This window comes from Zeus faber (assembly GCF_960531495.2).
Source record: "Zeus faber genome assembly, chromosome: 13".
In the NCBI taxonomy this organism is placed as follows: Eukaryota; Metazoa; Chordata; class Actinopteri; order Zeiformes; family Zeidae; genus Zeus; species Zeus faber.
Window position 1 is genome coordinate 30,085,556 of NC_137198.1, and position 16,810 is coordinate 30,102,365.

Sequence of the window (16,810 nt, forward strand, 5' to 3'; positions counted from 1 at the left end):
CGTTGATGGCCCAAGGGCACTTGCAGGCTTTAGCATTCAAATGCGTTGGTGGAAAGTGAACATATAATAAAATGGAGCTCAAGGCAAAAACTTGGCATAAGAGGAACATGGCGTGCAGCGGAAAGAAAATAAGGTTATTAATATATATCAATAAGTGAGGCTATGAGCTCACATGGGATGATTTGGCATTTAAAAAAAGAAATCTAGGATAATTGGCTATCTGAAATCTTAAACCTTAAGGCAATAATTTTGATCCATTTTTGGGCGATTCATCCATGGGGTCTCGGGTGACTAAGCCCCGCAAGCAGAAAAAACGCCAGTGAGACCGCACGTTTGTGAAAGATGCTACAGAGATAGAGAGCATGAACGGGGGGGGGGGGGATGGTATCTGCAGAGAGAACAGGATAAAAGCATATAGCGTGAGGAGGCGGTGGAGATCGAGAGGTTGCCAATTGCGTAACATCATCGAAAATTACCTTTGGTGCAGACTGGCCTGCAGGGAAACGAGAGGAATGAGGAAAGAGAGAACGATAGAGAGAGTAGAGGGGAGTGGGTGTGGGGGGTGCGGTGAGAGACAGAGACGGGTGAGTTATTTTGAATCCGCGATTGAGCTAAGAGGAAAGTGTGTGGGCAGAGGTGTCGGCCAACATGAGCAAGCAATGTGTATTTAAACCTGTGGGGTGTTATGGTTTTTTTAAACCAATGTGACAGAATCCCCAGAATTGAGCCTTGTAGCCGAAAAAGTATTGCCGGTATCAGCGGTCCACTCTCGAATAAAAAAACGAACAAAAGAAACGTAACTGTTCACTGAGTGAAAGTGGAATTCACCACAACTCTCCTAATAAATCACTACCTTAGCAGAAATCGGTTTGCGTTGCCGTCCAGGGAACACGGAAAATAAATCTACTGAATCAGAGTACGATTGTCCGACTTTTTTTGTGCCACACGTCATGAAATTTAAACCAATTAATTTGAATGGGGAGATTTTCACAAACATTAGAAGGGGGGGCATGGGGAAGGAGGCGGGGCGCAGATATGTAGACTTAACTAACCTAACCATGCCCCCACCATGGGGAGGTGGGGGCATGGATGTCATCAAATACATGGGTTTACATTTCTTTCTGACTATAACGAAATAAAAGCGGGATATTGATTTTGCTTTTTCTCAATTGAACGGTCTTTTAAATTCAATGATGGGCCAGAATAGATATATAGGGTCATACCCTCAGTATGAATTTTATTCATAGATACAATTAAACTGGATATAAATGTCAGCGTTTGCCCCCTGTGTCTCCATCAGCCAGTGTGGCAAATATTTCCATGGAAACAGCAAGCTACACTAACCAGAGACGTCACTTTTACACTTGGCGTCATAGTAATGTGATTATGGGTAGTGTAGTTGCCATGACAACGTTAACAAAATATGTTATTCTTAAAACAATGTTGATATCATACAAACTTTTGGCTTCGGGAGCAAAAACTAATTATAATATTCATTGCATAATACTGTATTTATGCTAATTATTTATAAGCGTTTCAAACCTAGTAACCCTAATCCTAGAAACTACAAAAATTACAATTCTGAGCCATTTTGTTATGCATCTTGATGATCTCTGATGACTCTGCAATCGTTGGCCTCATCACAGATGAGGACGACAGGGAATACAGGAACTCACCATCAACTTTGTGGGCTGGTGCCAGGGGAACCGCCTCCAGATCAACGCGGGGAAAACTGAAGAGGTGGTGGTGGATTTCCGCAGGCGCAGATACTCCCCCCCGACTCCGGTGAACATCCAGGGAATGGATATTGACATAGTGGAATCTTACAAGTACCTGGGTGTTCACCTGAACAATAAACTGGACTGGACTTATCACATACATGCACTTTATAAGAAGGGTCAGAGCAGACTCTATCTGCTTAGAAGACTTAGGTCCTTTGGAGTACAGGAGGACCGGGCCACCTCTGTCCTGGGGGGTCCCATTGACCCAGTGCAGGTGATGGGAGAAAGGAGGATGATGGTTAAGCTGTCATCCATGATGGAGAACGAATCCCACCCCATGCATTACACTCTGACAGCACTGGAGAGATCCTTCAGCGGTAGGCTGCTTCACCCAAAGTGTGGGAAGGAGCGCTATCGCAGGTCCTACCTTCCTGCGGCTGTCAGACTCTAACCAACAGAGCAGCCAGTAGACCACACACACACACACACACACACACACACACACACACACACAACTGTGGAAAATTCAAGTTAATTTTTTTATCAAAAAAAAAGAAAAAGTTCCTGATGTGCAATGTGTCGAAACATGTGCAATACGCTCTTTACTATTCTTTACTCTGATTCCTATCCATCTATATATTTAATATTGTTTATAGTGCTAACCCTGATATGCTCTATTTTCTGCTGTCACTTTTTGCTGCTGTAACGGTGCAAATTTCCCCGTTGTGGGACTAATAAAGGTTTATCTTATCTTATCCTATGTGTAAAAAGTGCAAATTGTATAAAATTGTGAAAAGATAATTTAAAAACGGGACAAGTAGAAATATCACATAAAACACAAACAGCAAATACATCAAAATGTAAACATAAATACACATATATTCATACAAACAAATAGGCATAATTTAGTCACAGTTGTCTATAGCCAATCTACCTTGTAATTTGGTTTGAATAACAATCAGTTATGGAGAAGTACCCAGTTTTAGCCTTTACATATACTGTATGTCATAAATAACTGCCATGTCTTATAAAAATGTACCTGTAGAACCACCCAACATACACTTTATTTGATCCATGCGTAAGAACTTCATAAGTTCTCCAGCCTACTGGACATGTGTGGGAGAGGCATCCTGCTTCCACTTCATAAGTATAAGGCCTCTAGCAATTAAGGAACCAAAAGTAATAGCATTCGAGTAATGTCTGAGAAGGAGCGTGTCCTCTGTTACTCCTCCGAAAATTGCACTGCCAATTGTGATCTGTTAGTTCTGATGCCAAATCATCTTCCCAACTGGATCTAAGAAGAAAGAGAGGTGGAATGCAAAGTCAATAATATATTGTGTATCACTTTGATTACTCTTCTGTTGTGCACGTTTATGTTGAGAATTATATCTAAAGTTGTTTCAGCTGGCAAACTTGTTAGGCTCACTGACTCAGACCAGAGGTGAACTCAAGAGTACAACGTAGGAGAGCAGGTGAAAGTTCACAAAGAAGGGGGTTTATTAGAACAACCAGACCAGGGTCAGGAAAGCCAGGATATCTGTCAAACAAGTCAGGCAAGGTACAGGCAGAGAATCAAAAACTGGGGAATCAACAAGGTATTAGCAAGATTACGGTACTGTACAGTAGAGCGCTCAACCTAAGCAAAGAAACAATCTGGCACAAAAAAGCGGAAGGGGACCAGTATAAGTTTTGGGTGACTGATGAGGAGATGAGCTGCAGGTGAGGGGAAGTGCGGGAAACCTAGGTGACCTAGAGCAAAGGGGAGTGGCCGGATCTGAAATGACAGGAGAGTTACCGACAGGCTAAAGGCAAAACTAGATGAACTTCAATGAGTAGACCAAAGAATGCTGGATCACAGTGAGAGTTCATGAAAGAACTGGGGATATCTGCTATGCATTAAATTTCAAATTTGTAAATTTTGTATACCATTAACTGTTCCAGATCTTAAAATCAGAATTTATCATGGAGGGTGCGAACATATTATTATAATAAATTGGTGCCTAAATAGACAAAGAATGAAAACCAAACCTTTTCCTACACTGTACCCAGTTTCTAAGAGAATGATATACGAAAGATTTACACTTGTAGGTGTACAATTCTAATGGAAGAGCTGAGCCAAAGCTGGTAGTGAGGTTTTACCACAGTGTGAAGATTCAATATAAAGCCATGCTGGTGTTTCTGTAGATGGAGCTCAGCCAATAAAGCATATTTCGTACATTCCCTGCCCAATAATAGAACTAGAAATTTGGGCCTGTCAATTCTGACAATTCTGATTGTTTTGTTCGTTGCATGATTTTTTTATGGATCCTTGGGGGTTTACTATTCCAAATAAATGCAGAAATATATTTGTCCAGTTTATTGAAATACTTTTCTGGTATACAAGTTGGGATATATTTAAATGTACATAAATAAATGTATGAATTTAGGTAAAGGATTCATTTTTACGACATTAATGCATCCAATTAGTGATAACAGGAGATTATCCCATCTCTGAAAATCTGTCTCGGTGCGTTAAAGAAGGGGGGTAAAATTTTCCTCAAATAACTTTTTATATACATTTCCCTGGCTTAAGAATTGATAGCGAGTAGTTTGCTATTGTGTTTAATTTATAACCCAAAATACAACCAAAGTTTTGATAGTCAAAATATTTTTCAGCATCAAGCGATAAAGCAGTCTCAGGCATTGGAGATGATGGTGTATATGTAATATTAAAAAGTCTGCGTAAATCAAAGAAGCCATGCTGACCCTACACGAATCCCATTTGGTCTGAAGAAATAATGGAGGGCAAACATTGTACTATTCCAAGGGAAGTGTTTTAGACAATATTTTAAAACCCACATTTAAAAGGGATATTTGGTGCTAAAGGGAAAACACTCATGGGTCTTTATTTGATTTCAAAAGAGGTGAGATTGTTGCTTGTTCAAGTGTAGGGGGACCATGCACCAACCACCAAATGCTTGAAAATTTTTGACTGAAAAGCGTCCAGGCTTTTCCACTCTGCAATGATTTGATAGCCATTTTAATTTCCTCAAAGTTCATTTGCTCTTCTAGTTGATCTTAACATGTGGGTCTAAAGATGGAAATGGCAATTTATCAAAATAATTGTCAAATAATTCAGGTTTGCAAAGTCTCATTTACATTTTTAGGATCTGTAGTAATATGTCCCCCGGAAGAATCGACACCTTACCGCGGTGGACGGGTTTGTGTGTCCCTGTGACCCTGGGAGCTGTGTTGTCGGGGGCATTAGCCCCTAGTAGGGTCTGCCAAGGCAGTGTGGTCCCAGGAGAGGGACCAGACAAAGAGCGATTCAAAGGACCCCTATGAAAAATCACCAAAGGCAATATGGTACCTCGCCCGGAATAGGGAAACTGGGGCCCCCTCCTGGAACCAGACCTGGGAGGGGAACTCGCCGGCGAGTGGTGACCGGGACTTGACCCATGGGGCTCGGCCGGGCATAGCCCGAAGAAACATCATGGAGCCGCCACCCTGTGGGTCCACCACCTGCAGAGATAGGTGTTGGGGTCGGGTGCAATGCCAGCCGGGCGGCGGGCAAAGGCTGGGGCCTGGGCCTGCTGATCCTCGACATCACAGACTAGTTCTAGGGACGTGGAATGTCACCTCTCTGGCGGGGAAGGAGCGGGAGCTGGTGCGGGAGGTGGAGCGGTACCAACTAGATATAGTTGGGCTCACCTCTATGCACAGCACTGGCTCTGGGACGAGAGAGTGTGCTCCAATTATAGGGGTATCCCACTTCTCAGCCTCCCCGGGAAAGTTTACTCCAGGGTGCTGGAAAGGAGGCTCGGGCCGATTATCTAACCTCAGATTCAGGAGGAGCAATGCGGATTCCGTCATGGACATGGAACAGTGGACCAGCTCTTTACCCTTGCAGGGTTGCTGGGGGGGTCGTGGGAATTTGCCCATCCAGTCTACATGTGTTTTGTGGACCTGGAGAAGGCTTTCGACCGTGTCCCTCGGGGGATCTTGTGGGGGATACTGAGAGAGTATGGGGTACCGGGACTGTTGGTACGAACCATCCGGGCCTTGTACAACCAAAGTGAGAGCTGGGTTCGTATTCTCGGCACAAAGTCAAACACGTTCTCAGTGGGTGTTGGACTCCGCCAAGGTTTCCCCTTGTCAGCACCTCCAAATCTGAGGCCATGGTTCTCTGCTGGTAAACGGTGGATTGCTCCCTCCGGGTTGGGAGCGAGTTGCTGCCTCAAGTGAAGGAGTTCAAGTATCTCGGGATCTTGTTTACGAGTGAGGGGAAAATAAAGCGTGAGATGGACAGGCGGATCGGTGCAGCATCAGCAGTGATGCAGGCGTTGTACCGGGCCATTGTGGTGAAAAGGGAGCTGATCCGGAAGGCAAAGCTCTCAATTTACCGGCCCATCTACGTCCCAACCCTCACCTATGGTCATGAGCTTTGGGTAGTGACCGAAAGAACGAGATCGTGAATACAAGCGGCCAAAATGTTTTCCTCTGTAGGGTGGCTGGGCTCAGCCTTGGAGATTGGGTGCGGAGCTCGGACATCCGGAGGGAGCTTGGAGTAGAGCCGCTGCTCCTTCTCACCGAAAGGAGCCAGTTAAGGTGGTTCGGGCATCTGATCAGGATTCCTCCTGGGCACCTTCCTTTGGAGGTTTTCCGGGCATGTCCAACTGGTAGCAGACCACGGTGTAGACCCAGAACACGCTGGAGGGATTACATATCGCAGCTGGCCTGGGAACGCCTCGGGGTCCCACAGGAGGAACTGGAAAATGTTGCTGGGGAGAAGGGGGCCTGGAGCTCCTTGCTCAGCCTGCTGCAACCGCGACCAGGCCTCGGATAAGCGAAGGAAAATGGATGGATGGATGGATGGTAACATGTCCAAATTGGATTTTGATTTCACATATTATATGGGTAGATTCTGATTTATGTAGCTGGTGGGTTAAAATCTTAGAAGCTTTTTCTCCACGCTCATACCATGATGGTCTAGACCTAAACAGAATCCATTCAGATTCATTAGTTGTGAGTGAATTCAATTCTGGAGAGATCTGGAGAAGGAGCGGCTGAGTGTTGGTCTAACTTTATGATGAGATCTGTTGATTCGGTTAAAGTCTCTGTTTTTATTAGTGAACGAACAGTATGAAATTATATGGCCCCAAAGGAATGCCTTTAAACTTTCCCAGATGGTTATGGTGGACCAATGGAGCAGGGCCAAGCCGTCACTGCAGACAGGCGGTGCAGTCTCCCATCCTGGGGCCGCTAGCTGCTGGGGATCAACCTAATCAGCGGAGGGACTCCGCTGATTCGCCTGATCCCCGAAACAGGAAGGTATAATTGTGTGTGTTTGTCCCCGCAGTAGGATTGGCGTGCAGGTAGGTCAGCCTGACAGACAAACGATCAGCCACTGGACAGCTCACGGGAGATTGGAAAGTGGTGATCGGAAACACACCAACCGGCGCTGTTTCCTGCCTCCGCTTCCTCATTCCCTGGACCTGAGCCAGAACACACCTCCACAAGTTACATCTGAGCATGGACATGGAGCAGCGCGAGGCAGAATCCCGGATGCCCTCCCTCTTGGAACAGATGGTGGCAGCTCTCGCAGGAACAACAAGCCCTGCAGTTCCAGGAAATGGCGAGGGCCTACAAGCGGGACCAGAGGGTGCTCTGGGAAAACCAGCAGGCAACGGTGGCACTGTGGCACGGTGGCGCAGTGCATTGCACTGCTGCCTCACAGCAAGAAGGTCCTGGGTTCGATTCCCGCCTGGGGCGCTGTTGGCACCGTGCTCCGGCGGGTTATCTTCCAAAAAAAACAGGAGCCTTTCTGTGTGGAGTTTGCATGTTCTCCCCGTGTTCACATGGGGTTTCCTCCACCTCACGTCAGTAAGGACCCCCACCAAAAACATGCACCCATCATCGTCTGACCAGCGATGGACACTTATCACCTGGCCTCCCACGTATGCTGCCCACTGCTCCTGGCTGTGCCCCCGGAGGAAGGACAAGCCAGGATGGGTCAAAAGCAGAGGATCCATTTCACCGGCCACCATCAAGCATGTGCATGTGTGTGTGTGTGCAAGCATGTGTTGTGGAGTGTCGTGTGATGATTAAAGACTGTTTCTTCTTCTTCTTCAATAAAGACCCTCCTTCGGGAGTGCACCAGGAACGGTGAGGAACGACCGCTGGGCACCCCCTTCCCCCTGCTACAGAAGATGACGAGGGAGGATGATCCTGGGCGTTCCTCGCCAACTTTGAATAAATGGCCAAGGCGGCCGGATGGACAGACCGTGAGCAGGCATGGCGGCTCGTTCCCCTCCTCACAGGAGAAGCCCAGCTGGTGGCCCTACCTCCGGAGCAGCGAATGAGCTACGCTGTCATCTGGAGGGCGGTGATGGAACAGGTGGGGAGAACACCTGAGGGTTTCCTTATCCTGGCTTCCTTATGACACCGCAGACCAGCCGTTCCTGCATGCCCAGCAACTCCTGGACGCAGCCCAGCGATGGCTCAGACCGGAGGAGCGCTCCCTGCACCAGATTGTCGAGCCGGTGGCCACTGAACAGTTCGTGACCAATCTCCCAGCCCGCACCTAAAGCTGGGTGAGATGCCACCGTCCAGCCTCCCTCCAAGCCTACAGCACCAGACCAGAGAGGGGCCCACCGAGGGACCTGTGCCAGGACACGGTGCGGGAATCGACGAGGGACCGGCCGATACCAGCACCACAAGAGTCTACGAGGGACCGGCCGATACCAGCACTGCGGACTTGGCGCTCACTTCTGGACCCCCAGGATGGCCCACCTCCTGTCCCTTCGCCCGCCAAAGGAGGGAGACCACCTCCTACCCCGATCCAGCCTCCTGATCCTTCCTGAGGGGCGCGGCCTCGGGACCAACGAGAGCTGGGCAGACGCCTGGGCAGGTATGCTGGCAAGACCCGATCACGACTTCCAAGACTGCCCACTTATGGAGGCCGGCCAGGTTGTTCAGGCCGCCTGTCCGCTGAATCCCTCCCCCGGTCTAGAAGGGGCCTACCGTGTGCCGGTAAGGGTACAAGGGGGTAGACATTAGGCTTTGCTGGACTCGGGTTGCTCGCAGACGATGATTCAGCAGCACCTGGTTCGACCCAGGGCTTTGGTAGAGGCATTTGTTGTGTGCATGGGGATATTCACACTTATCTGATAGTGCGGCTCGAAATTCCCTACAAAGGAAAAAGCATATGGTAAAGGCTGCGGTTAGTTCCCGCCAGTCGCACCTCTGATTTTGGGTACAAATTGGCCAGGTTTCGATGTTCTAATGAAAGAGATGGGGGGGTGTGCTCACGGTCTGTAGGCATATGTGAGTGTTGCGCGGTGCACAGCGACGCAGCGGTCGCACCGACGGAGGTCACCAGAGCGGAGGAGAGGGAGCCCCAAGTGGGAACTTCCCCGGAACCCTCATTCCATCCCATGGAGGGCTTTCCTCTAGAACAATCGCAGGACAATACACTTTGCGGGGCCTTTGAGCGATTTGATAAAATCTAAGTGCATCCAGAGGCTAGCCTCACTCACCCGTATTTTGCGGTGATTAGGGATAGATTTTATGGAGTGAACCGTGACGCTCAGTCAGGAGAAGAGGTTACACAATTGTAAGTCCCTAAAAGCCGTCAGAATTTAGTTTTCCAGGCGGCTCATTATAACCCAATGGTCGGTCACCGAGGACACAAAAACCACTCGCGCAGATAATGGTTCGTTTCTACTGGCCGGGCATCTGGACGGATGTGTGGCGGCGCTGTGCTGCCTGTCCTGAGTGGCAGCGGTTGAATCCACCAGCTATTCCCAGAGCGTCGTTGAGCCCCCTCCCCTTAGTCGAGACTCCATTCGAGAGAATCGCTATGGACCTCATCGGGCCATTAGACCATGGTGCTCGGGGCTATCGATTCGTGTTAGTCCTAGGGGACTATGCGACCCGATACCCAGAAGCAGGGCCTTTCCGCGATATTACGGCCAAAAATGTGGTGCAGGCTCTGTTTCAGGTCATCTCCTGGGTCGGGATTCCAAAGGAAATCCTGACCGAAACAAGGCACACATACTGCGCAAACTGTATGGGTTCCTAGGCGTCTGCTCAATTCGGACTAGCGTTTACCGCCCACAGACGGATGGCCTGGTCGAGCACTTCAACAAAATGTTGAAAAACATGATCCGGAAGTTCATCCATGATGACAGCCAAAATTGGGACACATGGCTGACACATGGTTGTTTGCGGTGCGCGAGGTTCCCCATTCATCCACGGTGTTTTCCCCCTTTGAGCTACTGTTCGGCAGGAGAATGTGGGGGGTGCTCGAATTGATTAAGGAAAACTGGAAGGAAGGTCCATGCACCAGTAAAAACGAGGTCCAGTGCGTCCTGGACCTGAGAGCAAAGCTACACGCCTTAGGACAGGAGTCACAGGGGAACTTGCTCCAGGCCCAGGAACGTCAGTGCCATCTGTACGACAGGGGGGCTCGGTTAAGACAATTCTCACCGGGTGACAAGGTGTTTGTACTACTCCCTATGTCCAGCTCGAAATTACTGGCAAAGTGGCAAGGGCCCTTCGTGGTCACACGACCAAGGGGGGAGGTCGATTATGAGGTCAAACGCACAGAGAGGGGGCCGTCTGCCTAAATTTCCCACCTAATCCTCCAAAACAATGGAGGGAAGGCGTGCCTGTGGCACTGGCTACAGTGACAATTGAGAGGGACTAGTTGGGGCTGGAGGTTCCAAAGCCGGCAGATCGCGCTGCAGCCCTGTTAAGTGACCATCTCTCCGCCGGCCGAAAACAATCGGAAAATAGTGCAGGCGGAATTAGAGGCTGGACATGGGGGTAATAGAGGACCTATGAGCGAATGGTCCAGCCCCATCGTGCTAGTGGGTAAGTATGATGGGTCAGTGCGGTTCTGCGTAGATGGCCGGAAGGTGAATGTGGTGTAAAAGTTCGATGCCTCCCCAATGCCCCGTGTCTACGAGCTTCTCAACCGGTTAGGTACGGCTCGTTTTTTCGGCCTTCTCCACTCTGCAAGGCCTTTACCAATTCCGAGGGCTTCCGTTCTGGTTGTTTGGTGCCCCCGCAACCCTTCAGAAACTCATGGACAGGGTCCTGCGCCCGCATGCAGCCTCTGCCACTGAATATTTAGACAATGTCATTATTCATAGCGATAGGTGGGAGCGGCATATACAGCATGTGGACGCAGTGCTAGCGTCCCTGAGGCGCTCACCGCCAACCCAAAGAAGTGCACGGTTGGGCGGAGGGAGGTACGGTATTTGGGGTACCACTTGGGGGGGCCTGCAGATAGCCGGTAGATAGGACCGCCACAGTCGCAAACATGTCCAGACCTAAGATTGAGAAGGAGGTAAAGCAGTTTTTGGGGTTGGGCGGATACTATATAGGGTTTGTGCTGGAATTTGTGGCACTGTCCAGCCCCTTGACCGACTTGACTCGAAATGGTGCTCCAGATCCGATCCAGTGGTCAGAGCCGTGTCAACAGGCATTTGTTAAATTAAAGGCAGCTTTCTGTGGGGAGCCTGTACTGCATACCCCTAACTTTGCTCTTCCTTTCATGGGGGGGAGTCGGCTGTTGGCCGGACAGCGCCCGGCTTAAGTGCGATGGTGGGGGTATGAGGTGGACCAAGGGGGCAGGGCCGAGCCACTGCTCTAGACAAGCGGTGTAGTCTTCCATCCCGGGGCCGATCAGCATAATCAGCTGAGGGACTCCACTGAATCGCCTGATCCCCAAAACAGGAAGGTATAATTGTGTGTGTATGTCCCTGCAGTAGGATCGGCATGCAGGCGAGTCAGCCTGACTGGCAAATGATCAGCCAGTGCACAGATCGCGGGAGATCAGAAAGCGGTTTTATATATTTATATACATTGGCCTGCAAGCCCTGAGTTGTTCCTTTTGGCCCTCGAGCCACCATTTGATCTTAAAAGACTAATCAATAAACACGCAAACTGATGCTGTTTCGCCTCCGCCTGCCTCCTCTTCCTCATTCCCTGGCCCTGAGCCAGAACACACCTCCACAAGTGGACTATAGGTTACATCAATAGATATATTTGTTTTCAGAAAAATTTAAACATGTTTTGAAATATACTGGATAAATCCTTGATCAGATAGTAAGTGAAGGTTAAGCCACCATGAATAAACTGAATGTTGATTTTGGAAGCTGACCTCTAAAAACAAATTGTTCTACCATGGATTGGATGGTAGGAGAAATGGGATAGTCTTGAAGGAAGAACATGTCGAGTGTTTTGGAGGTGACGAGAGTGTCGGACAGAGTCATGAGCATGAAGCTGGAAATTGATGGGGTGATAATGAATGTGGTCAGTGCATATGCTCCCCAAGTTGGGTGTGAGATGGAAGATAAAGAATAATTCTTTAGTGAGTTGGATGTAATGGTGGAGAGCATCCCCAAGGGAGACAGAGTGGTCGTTGGAGCAGATCTCAATTGGCATGTTGACGAAGGGATCAGCAACATAGGTGACGAGAAGGTGATGGGTAGGTTTGATGTCAAGGAGAGGAATGTGGAAGGACAGATGGTGGTGGATTTCGCCAAAAGGATGGAATTGGCTGTTGTGAATATGTTTTTCAAGAAGAGGGAGGAACACAGGTGACATACAAGAGTGAAGGAAGGTGCACACATCTAATGCAGGAGGTGCAATCTGAAAGAGATTAGTGACTGCAAAATGGTGGTAGGGGAGTGTGTTGCGAGGCAGCATTGGATGGTGGTCTGTAGAATGAGTCCAAGAAGAGGAAGAGAGTGAAAGAAGAGCCAAAGATAAAATGGTGGAAGTTGAAAAAGAAGGAGTGTTGCATGCAATTTAGGTAAGAGGTAAGGCAGGCAATAGGTGGGAATGAACGGTTACCAGATGACTGGGAAACAACTGCAGAAGTGGAGAGGGAGATGGCTACGAAGGTACTCAGTGTATCATGCGGGAAGACAAAGGAAGACACAGACTCTTGGTGGTGGAATGAGGAAGTACAGGAGAGCATAGAGCAGAAGAGGTTGGCGAAGAAGAAATGGGATAGTCAGAGAGATGAAGAAAGTAGACAGGAGTACAAGCTGATGCGGCACATTAACAAGGATGGTGTGAGAACAGCATTAAAGAAGATGAAGAGTGGAAAGGCAGTTGGCCCAGATGACATACCTGTGGAAGCATGGAAATGTTTAGGTGAGATAGCAGTGGCATTCCAAACGAGACTGTTTAACACTATGCTGGAAAGGGAGAGGATGCAGGAGGAGTGGAGAAGTGTACTGGTACCCATCTTCAAGAATAAGGGAGACAGACAAGGGTAGTGGAGGCTAGGTTAAGAGGAGAGGTGGGGGTCCGCAAGCAGCAGTGTGGTTTCATGCCAGGAAAAAGTACTACAGATGCAATGTTTGCTTTAAGAATGCTGATGGAAAAGTACAGGGAAGGTCAGAGGGAGTTGCACTGCGTCTTTGTGGATTTAGAGAAAGCATATGATAGGGTTCCAAGAGAGGAAGTGTGGTATGGCATGAGGAAGTCAGAGGTGGCAGAGAAGTATGTAAGAGTGGTACAGTATACGTATGAAGGCAGTCAGACAGTAGTAAGGTGTGCAGCAGGCGTGACGAAGGCATTCAAAGTGGAGGTGGCATCAAGGATCCGCTCTGAGCCCTTTCTTGTTTGCAATAGTGATGGACAGGTTAACAGATGAAATCAGGCATGAATCTCCGTGGACTCTGATGTTCGCGGATGATGTTGCGATCTCTAGCGAGAGTAGGTAGCAGGTTGAGGAGAGTCTGGGGAAGTGGAAGCATGCATTAGAGAGAAGAATGAAAGTCAGCAGGAGTAAGACAGAATACTGTACATGTGCCTGAATGGGAGGGAGGGCAGCGAAAAGCTGAGAATGAAAGGAATGGAGGTAGAGAATGCGGATGAGTTCAAGTACTTGGGGTCAACCATCCAAAGCTGCGGAGAGTGCGGGGGAGAGGTGATGAAGAGAGTACAGGCAGGGTGGAGTGGGTGGAGAAGAGTGTCCGGAGTGATCTGTAACCGAAGGGTTCCAGCAAGAGTGAAGGGGAAGGTCTACAGGACGGTAGCGAGACCAGCTATGTTGTACGGTTTAGAGGCGGGGGCACTGACAAAAAGGCAGGAGGCTGATCTGGAGGTGGCAGAGTTGGGGATGTTGAGATTTTCATTGGGAGTGACAAGTATGGACAGGATTAAGAATGAGTACATTAGAGGGACGGCTCAGGTTGGACAGTTCGGTGAAAAAGTGAGAGAGTGTGTAGGGGAGATGAGAGTCACATTGGGAGAAGGATGCTGAGGATGGAGTTGCCAGGCAAGAGGAAAAGAGGAAGGCCAATGAGAAGGTTTATGGATGTGGTGAGGAAGGACATGCAGCCATTTGGTGTAAGGGAGGAAGATGCGCACAACAGAAGGTATTGGCGGCGGATGATTTGCTGCGGCGACACCTAATGGGAGCAGCCAAAAGATGAAGATTATATGTGCACACTTTCACATTGGATAGTTGCTTTTTATCAATGAAGAAGTAATCAATATGTGAGTATGTTTGATGCACCCGAGAAAAAAAATGGGCATTGTCTGGATGATGGGAAAATAAATTGCCAATAGTATTTATATCTTCCCCAAGTATTAATTTGATATGAATATGAGTATAATACCACTAAATAGTGAAGACATTTTCAGAAAAAGTTAATATTATCCCAATTGGAGGCATACACATTTGCTAAAATGAACGGGGTAAATTATGAGCCAATCACAACTACATAAACACCATTTGGGTCAGCTGTCGCATTAGAAACAAGAAATGGAGTCCATATATGAATAAGGATTGTAGTATCCCTAGATTTACAATTGAATTTAGAGTGGATCATTTGTCCGACCCATTTTTTCTACATTTTAGGGTGGTCTATATTTTTTAGGTGTCTTTCTTTAAGAAACACAATGTTTACTATAAGGCCTAAAAGATCATCGAAGTCCCCTAATATACCAGCTCATAAAGTTAATAAGGCAACCATTATTTTCTGAAGTTGAGGGTGAGGGTATCACCATCAAAATTTATAGAAGAGAGAAATATGAAGACTTGTATTTATACATTTTGTGACACATTTGAATTAACTGTGTAGATGTAGTCAACCGAAATTCATTTAGACAAGGCAAAATAAATTAAGATAAAAACTTAAACAGAAAAAACAAAAACATCAATCCTACCCTCCCCTCCCTGTTATCCTCAATGTTATCCTCTAAAGAAAAACCCAAGAAGATTCCAAAAGCTTCTTAGCTTTTCTTGAGATCACAATACACATGCCTAATCTCGCCTGTCGTCCCATTTATAAGTAGGTTTTCTGAACTATGATCCCTATATTCAATCAGTGAATCAGTTTACTGATAAGATTCAAGATTCAAGATTCAAGATTTTTATTTGTCACATACATATACATACTTCCATACATATATGCAGTGAAATGTAATAGTGGAATACTTATAGAATAAGATAAAAAATATATAGAATAAAATACAATAAAAAATAAATTGAAATAAAATGGAATAGGTTGAAGGAATATGGCTATGTATATACAGATATGTGCATTTAAAGTGGCATGTGAATTAAAGTGGCATGTGAATGTGAATAGTGTGAGGTAGTGTTTGGGATAATACAGCACAGTATACAACAGTACGGCGCAGCAATACGGCATCACGAACAACCCTGAACAGTGACACAGTATGCGGTACAGTATGCTACATACAGTACAGTAGGTAGTGGAGCCTAGTGCATGGCTCAGTTAGGACCCCTGGTGAGGTCAGCGTTGACAGTTCTGATGGCTTGAGGGAAGAAACTCCGTCTCAGTCTCTCTGTTCTCGCTGCGTGACTGCGGAGGCGCTTGCCTGACCGCAGCAGCTGAAACAGTCCGTTGTTGGGGTGATGAGGATCCTTCATGATCCTACGGGCTCTGCTACTACACCTCCTGGTGTATAACTCCTGCAAGGGGGGGAGGGTAGTTCCAGTGGTACGTTCAGCTGAACGCACCACCCTCTGCAGGGCCCGCCTGTCCTGGGCAGTACAGTTCCCAAACCAGGCAGTGATGTTGCCTGTCAGGATGCTCTCCACTGCTCCAGAGTAGAAGGACTTGAGGATCCTCACCGAGACCCGGAATTTCCTCAGCTGCCTGAGGTGGTAGAGACGCTGCCTCGCCTTTCTCACCAGAGTGTCTGTGTGAACAGTCCATGTTAAGTCCTCTGTGATGTGGACTCCCAGATATCTGAAGCTGCTCACCCTATCGACAGAAGTCCCATTAATCCACAACGGCGCGTGCGTCCTCGATTGTGATCCACGCCTAAAGTCCACAATCAGCTCCTTGGTTTTGCTGACGTTCAGGTGGAGGCTGTTGTCCTGGCACCAGAGTGACAGGTCAGCCACCTCCTCGCGGTAGGCCTTCTCATCGCAGTCGGTGATCAGGCCCACGACCACGGTGTCGTCAGCAAACTTGATGATGGTGTTGGAGCTGGACCTGGCCACACAGTCATGTGTGTACAGGGAGTACAGTAGGGGGCTGAGGACGCAGCCCTGGGGGGATCCTGTATTCAGGGTGAGGGAGCTTGACATGTACTTCCCCACCTTGACCACCTGGGGGCGGCCTGTGAGGAAGTCCAGGATCCAGGTGCACAGCGGACCATTCAATCCTAGCTCCAACAACTTGACAGCCAGTCTGGTGGGGACGATGGTGTTGAAAGCTGAACTATAATCAATGAACAGCATTCTCACATAGGCCCCCTTCTGGCCATCCAGGTGCGTGAGCGTGGTGTGCAGTACCTGAGAGACCGCGTCATCCGTGGATCTGTTCTGCCGGTACGCGAACTGCAACGGGTCCAAGGTGCGGGGGAGGGAGGCGCAGATGTAATCCTTAATCAGCCTCTCGAAACACTTCATGACCACCGAGGTGAGGGCCACCGGACGGTAGTCATTCAGGCAGGTTGGAGAGGCGATCTTCGGGACAGGAACGACGGTGGACCTCTTGAAACAGGATGGGACCACTGATTCAGCCAGGGAGATGTTGAATATTGTGGTGAACACCGGAGCTAGCTGGTTAGCACAGGTCTTCAGTACTCGTCCAGATATGCCATCT